Below are 7514 nucleotides of genomic sequence, written 5' to 3'. Positions count from 1 at the left end.
TCTGTGTGGTTATGTCTTCTCTCGTTTATTTTCTGGAATAAAGACTACAGTCCTCTGGTAGGCTCGTTTCCCCTGGGGACTTGGGCTGGGGTGTCTAGGCAGGGTGCTTCTCTAAGTGCCTTCTCTGCAGAAGGCTCAGGCTAGAGGCGGACCTCAGAGACCGTTCTTTCTACCCGTTGTGCCTGCCTACTTCTGTTATTAGAGATGAGAAAGAGACTAGTCATTCCCACAGCAAACCTGACCATTTGAAAAGAAGCCATAAGTGGAAGTCCGTGAAAGTATCACACTGGGTTTGGTCCTTCTTTCAGAGTCGAGGTTTCAAAGAATAAATGTATGTGTCGTAAATATGCTGAAAGCAGTCTGGAGAAAGGGTTGTAAAATACCAGGGTTAACTTGGCTGACTCACTGTTTGAAATTACAAGAGTGGGGGCGCCTGGGTGGCTCAGTCGGTTAAGCGTCTGCCTTCGGTTCAGGTCATGATCCCAGAGTCCTGGGATCAAGCCCCACATTGAGCTCTCTGCTCAGCAGGGAGTCTGCTTCTCCCTCTCCCTCTGCGCCTCTCCCTGCCTCGTGCTCTCTCTCTCTTTCACTCTGCACTCTCTCAAATAAATAAAATTTTGAAATTACAAGAGTGAAGAATTGAAGGAAATATTCAGGAAAGAGGTATGAGCTATATTCGTAATCTCGGCTCTGTTCTGTCAAATGCAAAACATAACCCGAACCAGTGGACATTCTGTAACTGGCATCTCCGTGTTGGGTAAGAGGAAAGGTTTTCCAAAGCATGTAAAAAATCAACAGCAAAAGTTCTTTAAAACCAAATATTCCAGAGCACTGTCTCCTGTTTATTAAGTTACATACAGTTAATTTCTGAATCAGCAAATAGATCTGTGAATTTTTAATACTATCGTATAAAAGGAACAGGATTAATTATTGCCTTATAAATTGAATGTTAAGTATTTCCTATATGTAATCACTATGTTCCTAAAATACGGTTTGATCCCAGGGTGCCTGGGTGGCTCAGTCCGTTAAGCGTCCAATTCTTGGTTTTGGCTTGGGTCACGATCTCGGGCTTCTGAGATCGAGCCCTGCATCAGCCCCTGTGCTCAGCGGGGAGTCTGCTTGAGATTCTCTCTCTCCCTCTCCCCTCCCCCTGCTCTCTCTCTCTCTCTCTCAAATCTTAAAATGTGATTTGATCCCATCGTATTTATCTTTGATGTCTCTCTCTCTTACTCCTATCCAGTCCCTCAACAAATCCTGTCAAAATCCATCTTGAATCCAACCGCTTCTCACCACCCCCAACACCACCGTTTTTGTCCAAGCCGTTGTCGTCTCCCGCCCGGACCCTTGCAGTGCCTTCCCGATGATCTCCCTGCCTCCACCAGTGCCTCCTTAGGGTCAGTTTTCCACACTGTCAGCCAAAGCGATCCTTTCTAAAATCTGAGCACGTCATTCCAGTCTCAGTGGCTTTGCATCACACCTCGAATAAAATCCCGAGACCTACAAGGCCCCGAATGGCCTGTCCCTGACTGCCTGTCTGTCCTTAGGGCCTGCTGTTACCGCCTTTGTTCACTGCTCCAGCCACACTGGCCTTGCTGTTTCTGGAATACGAGGGAGCCCCAACCCCAAGGCCTTTACATCAGCTGTCCCGCAGAGCCCACTCCCTCATTGGTTCGTGTCTCTGTTCAAACATCAGTGATCAAAGAGCCCCGATCTCTCTTTCTAAAGTCACAGCCCTGTCACTTCCCAATCTCCCCCCTTCTTCATTTTCTTAATAGCATTTACCACTACCCAATTTTAAATATCAATTTATTTATCTTTTTCTTTTTTTTTTTTTTTTTAAAGATTTTATTTATTTATTTGAGACAGAGAGAATGAGAGAGAGAGAGCACATGAGATGGGGGAGGGTCAGAGGGAGAAGCAGGCTCCCTGCCGAGCAGGGAGCCCGATGCGGGACTCGATCCAGGGACTCCAGGATCATGACCTGAGCCGAAGGCAGTCGCTTAACCAACTGAGCCACCCAGGCGCCCTATCTTTTTCTTTTTTTAATTAGAATGTAAGTTCCGTGTGAGCAGGAACTTTTATTCACTGCTCTATGTCCAACATTTAAAACAGTGTGTGGTATATATAATAGATGCTCAATAAATATTTGTTGGTGAAAAATCAAAAGTGTGGTACTTGAGAGCCGCAGGGCCTTGAGAGGCTGACCCACATGGCCCCTCATGGCCCACATGGAAAAGAAAGAACCCCAGAGAGGAAAAGGGACTTGGCTAGGATCACACAGTTAATGGGAGAGCACCAGGTAGAACCCAGGCCAGCAAACACCTCAGTTTGGTGTTTGTTACACGGGCAAGGTAGCATGTCCCTTCTTTTTTGTACAGCCCACAAAGCTAAGGATGGCTTGCACACTTTTAAACGTTGAGGAAAAAGAAGAATACTATTTTGTGACCCATTAAAAAAAAAAAGCATGAATTTTGAATTTCAGTGTCTGTAAAAATAAATTTTTCTTGGAACATAGCCATGTCCTCTCATGTCTGGCTATTTTCCCACGACAGTGATAGAAGGGGGGGCATTGAGCATCGTCAGATCCTCGTCACATCTTTTGGGATAGAGAACTGGCTGTCCATGCCTAGTACCATCGCTGCACTGAAAAAAACCATATGGGTACAGACTAGACACCCTCCTTGTATACGTGGGGAAACTAACACCCAGAGAGCTTTGGCATCAATTATGCCCTGAGCTAGACTGGTAGCTCCAGCTGGGTGAGTAGGCTAGTCAGGACTCAGTTCAAGCGACAAACACTACTCCAACCCGCCTTATGGTAGAAATTTATTTGGCTCACGTAACCAAAAAGTCCAGGTGTTCAAATGATACAGTCAGGAATCGATCTCTTGATTGTGTTTTCATCTGGGTTGGTTCATTCTCAGGCAGGCTCTCCCTAGTGGTCTCTGGAGAGAGACTTGAATCCCAGGTATAAAAAACAGATCTGTCAGAATTTATCCCAGGACGTGGGACTGTATCTTCCTTCTGCATTTGGTCTTACTTGGCTAGGATTACTGATCATACAGAATGGCATTTCATTTTTAATATGTCCTGCAACCTTTGTAAGCTAGAAATAGAATTTAAAATGTAGCCTTAAAAAAAATCAAACAAATTAAGTTTTCCTCTTCTAAAAACAGGTCTCTCCCCATCATGAAGCTTTCTGGTGGGTGATCTCATCAAAAGGAAAGTTATTCATTCTTCAGACATGCGCTGAGCATCTGCCATGTGCCAGGCGTGGGGAGTGTAAGATGTTAAGGCACGGTCCCTACGCACTATCACGTGCCGTGATAAAGGCAAGATCTGGGAGCTGGGAGAGGGCGGAAGATGGGCACCTGACCAAGGTGGAGACGGGTGAGGGCGTAGACCATTTCCCAGAGAAAGCAACACCTGAGCTGAGTGCTGCAGAATGTTTAAACACAAGCCAGGCAAAAGGTTTAAGAAAAATGTTGGAGGAAGAGAAACGAAGCCCATGGAAGTGAGAGCTAATCGTAAGAGGAGTTAAGACACTTCTGAACACCGGGGCGCCTGGGTGGCTCAGTTGGTTAAGCGGTTGCCTTTGGCTTAGGTCATGATCCTGGAGTCCCGGGATCAAGCCCCACATCTGGCTCCCCCCTCAGCAGGGAGTCTACTTCTCCCTCTGACCCTCCCCCCTCTTGTTCTCTCTCTCTCTCTCTCTTTCTCTCTCTCTCACTTTCTCTCTCTGAAATAAATGAATAAAATCTTTAAAAAAAAAAAAAACACACTTCTGAACACCTACACCCATAGGATAAACCAGGTGTATGAGGCCTTCCACAATCTGTTCCCAAACACATTCTCTCCCTAACCAGACCCAACTGCTTGAACACCCCAAATGCAATATCCTTGTTCAAGACGGTCCTTCTACCTGGGAAGTCCCTTTTGCACATCCACACCCCATTTGTCAAACAGACATCTTCCTACCTATCCTCACTGCCCCTGAGGCAGTTAATTGTCTTTCTGCTTCTCAAATGCCTGATTCTGTTTTAGCTTATATCACCATATGTTTTACAGGATTATAAATAATAAAATGTATCTGTTTTTTTAATAATTTTAAAGATTATTTAAAATTTTTTCTAATTCAAAAATCATTCTCATTGAAAATAAGATTAGCCTCGGGGACAAGTTGCTTTACCCTGAAAACAAAGAGCAAACAAGTCAACTCTCTTCTGTATATGGAGTTAATCCTCGATGCTGTAAAAATCTCAACTCCCGTGGCTTCAGCTGCCATCCCTCCACTGATGTCTCTGAGGCTCCTTTCTGCAGCTCCAGGCTGTCTTCCGAACCAAAGACCTAATATCCAGTTCATTCCTGCATACTCCCCCGGCATGTTGAACCCAAACTGAGTTCCTTATTCCCCCTTGCCCCTCCCCAATCACTCCTGTGTTCCATGCCTTGGGAGACAACGTCATAAGTAAAAAATTAGAAAACTATGAGTTATCTTTGACATTTTCCACTCCCCCGCTCCTCACATCCTGTCTCCTAAATAACCAACTTTACATATTAGTTATATGTGATATTATATAGACCCATATAATACATATAATGTATTATGTATGTGAGTATTATGTATTATATATACTATGGTTCTACATAACATAGAGCTTCAATGCATAAATACTATTTAGGAGACTGGGTGTGTTATATATGTAGTTATAAATATATATAATATATGATCATAGATAACATAATAAAGTGACATATGACAATTATGTCTTCATCATATTCCTTCTTTCCATCCTTCCTGTCCCTGCAAGTGCCTCCTCACCTCTCCCTTAGATTATTGCAATATCTTCAGGACTCAGTGAAGGACTCAACCCCTTCAAATCTATCCTCAAGCCACTGCTTCAGTCATCTTTCCAAACCCCCAATTTGACCATGTCATCGACATGCTTAAAAGCCTTTGATGGCCCCTCACGGTTTATATATTAAAGTTGAGGTTCTCTAGCAGGTCGTACAAGGCTTATCTCAGTGTAGCTCATTCTTCAGCCTTATCTCCCCTCTGCTGGGAAAAAAAAGGTTAATAGGGAAGATTTACTTCAAATAGTGTGGCCAAGGGCAGAATTCTGCGAGGAGGGAACATCTAGCCCTTTGAGGACTCGCCGCTTAATAAGCGCTTTCTATGCCTTTGTGACACTCACTGGGTGACCACGTGCCTGCTGGATGCCAGGCCAGTGCCAAGTTTTCAACCTGGAGCTGTATCTTGGTCTTCCAGTCTCATCGCAGCTCGTGTGGGTTCTCTGTTAATGCCTAGTTTATGGTCGAGGAAACTGAGCCTCATAGAGTTTGTCACTTGCCTTAGTTCTCACAACCAGTGTGTAACAAAGTCAGGTAGAGCTCAGGCTCCCCGACTCCAAACCCAGCATCCTTAGTCTCCGTGCCACACTGCATCTGCAGAGACGGAGACAGGATGCTGCTCTCTGTACAGTTTGGCTGGAAGACACACAGCTTTCAAGATGAACCTGAACTCCTCGCCCAGCACTCAGCCCTCCGCGATCTGGCCCCTTGGACCTCCTCAGCCTCATCTAGCAAACCATTCACTGCGCACCCCCTCTCCATCCTGACCCAGCTCCCCTCAGACCCGGCCTGAGTCACAGTCACTCATGCTCTAGGACTTCACTCAAAGGTCACCTCCTCCAGGATGCCCTTCCTGACGTGCCTACCCTGTAAGCCAGGCGAAATGGCCCCTCCTTCTGTGCTACCCACTGGCTAGCACCTGTCACGTTAGACGCAAATGCTGACTGTCTTCTCTTCCCATAGACTGGGCTCCTCGCAGGCAGGGACCAGGATGGTTCACTCTGTGTTTCCAGGGCCTTGCCTGGCAAGGAGTAAGTGCTTTATTATCACCTGCTGACTGGAATTCACACAGCGAATGTCAGAACTGGAAGGGGATTCCGGGTGACTACGGTTGCTCGCATTTGCAGTATACTTGAGATCTAAAATGCCCTTTCAGACTGGTTATTTCATTTACTCCTCTGAGACTGATATCATCCCCATAGGTGAGAAAACGGAAGTTCAGTTAAGTGACTTTTCCAAGTTCGCCCAGCCAGGAAGTGGCTGGGCTGAGACTGACCTAGGGTCTATTTGACTCCAAGGCTAGTGCTCTTTCCATCACTTCCGCAGTGATCTGATTCAAATAACACGCACATTTTACTGATGAGGACACCGAGGCCAGGGGAGCAAATTGCTTGCCCAGGTCATGCAGTCCATACCCCATTCCGTGGTCTTTCCTCCACTCAAACAGGAAATGTCCAGGAGGGTCACAAGGTGAGGACTGGGTCCTGAGCTGGGAAAGGGTGGACTGCCTGTACCTCTTCCCATTGCTCATTTCCCATTTGTCAAACCTGAATGTTTAAATCTTGTATTTAGTATTTACTCTGAAATGGCTTTCATCTAACTTCTCCCCCCTTGCTCACCAATTTAGCTGTCAGAGTAAATAAATGTGAAGCTGGGTCTCTAGCCTCCCCTGGGCTCACATTACCTTCCTAGAATTACACCCCAGTGGGGTGGAACCACTGCTGGGGGTGAGGGGGTGTTCCCATGAATTATCTAGTTACTATTGAAGCCTCTTTTCAAACCCAAACCTTGGACCTAGACTCAGGTGGAGAAGGATGGCAAAATTCACCTTGGAGGATGAAATGACCGTATCATGTTTAGTGACCAGGAGAAAGAATGAGGTAAGGACTAGATCACATTGTACCTTCCAGATGCTTATGACGTCATACATGCACGATGCTGATGACACTATATATACAGATTCCGTATGACATTATACACCTAAGGTGTTTATACCGTGCCAGAAACTGAGGTGACACTTTTAAAAATATTAGTTTTTAATATGTGGTTCATTGTCACTACACTCCTGAGAGGTAAGTGTTGGTATCTCCGTTTGTAAGTAAGGAAACTAAGGCTCAGAGAACCTAAATGACTTGCCCACAGTCTCCTGTAGGAAGAAATCAAGTATCCCAACGGAATGCACTGAGTTTGCTGATCCTGATTTTGCCAAGTCACTCATATATGGACTCTCTTTCCTGCTGGAGTCAAGAGTTGTTAGAAGAGAGATTTTTTTTCCCAAGTAAGTTCACTCCTGTCCCTTTTGAGGTCAAGCAAGCCTTGGGTTGGAATAAGGGCTCTGCAGCTCCCTTAGGTAAGTTATTCAAAAGAATATTAGATTATTTGATTGAATGAAGCCCTGCCATCCCCCATTAAAAAAACAAAACAAAACAAAAAACCTGATATGGCATCTAATAGAATAACACCTGGAAAATGTAGCCAGTCCATCCTGTAATGATGGGAGCCCTTCGACATGGATCATTTGCTCAATTTTCACAAGGATAAGAAGTAAAGTCTGTTGTCACCCCCACTTCACAGATGAAGAAGCTGAGGCTGAGCCAGGGACTGAATACCTTGTCCGGGGGTTACTGGGTCATAAGGGGCAATGCTGAGACTGGTAACACAGC

Source organism: Phoca vitulina, unplaced genomic scaffold, assembly GCF_004348235.1.
Source record: "Phoca vitulina isolate PV1807 unplaced genomic scaffold, GSC_HSeal_1.0 scaffold21, whole genome shotgun sequence".
NCBI classification, from domain to species: Eukaryota; Metazoa; Chordata; class Mammalia; order Carnivora; family Phocidae; genus Phoca; species Phoca vitulina.
Note: the sequence above shows the minus strand (reverse complement) of the source record.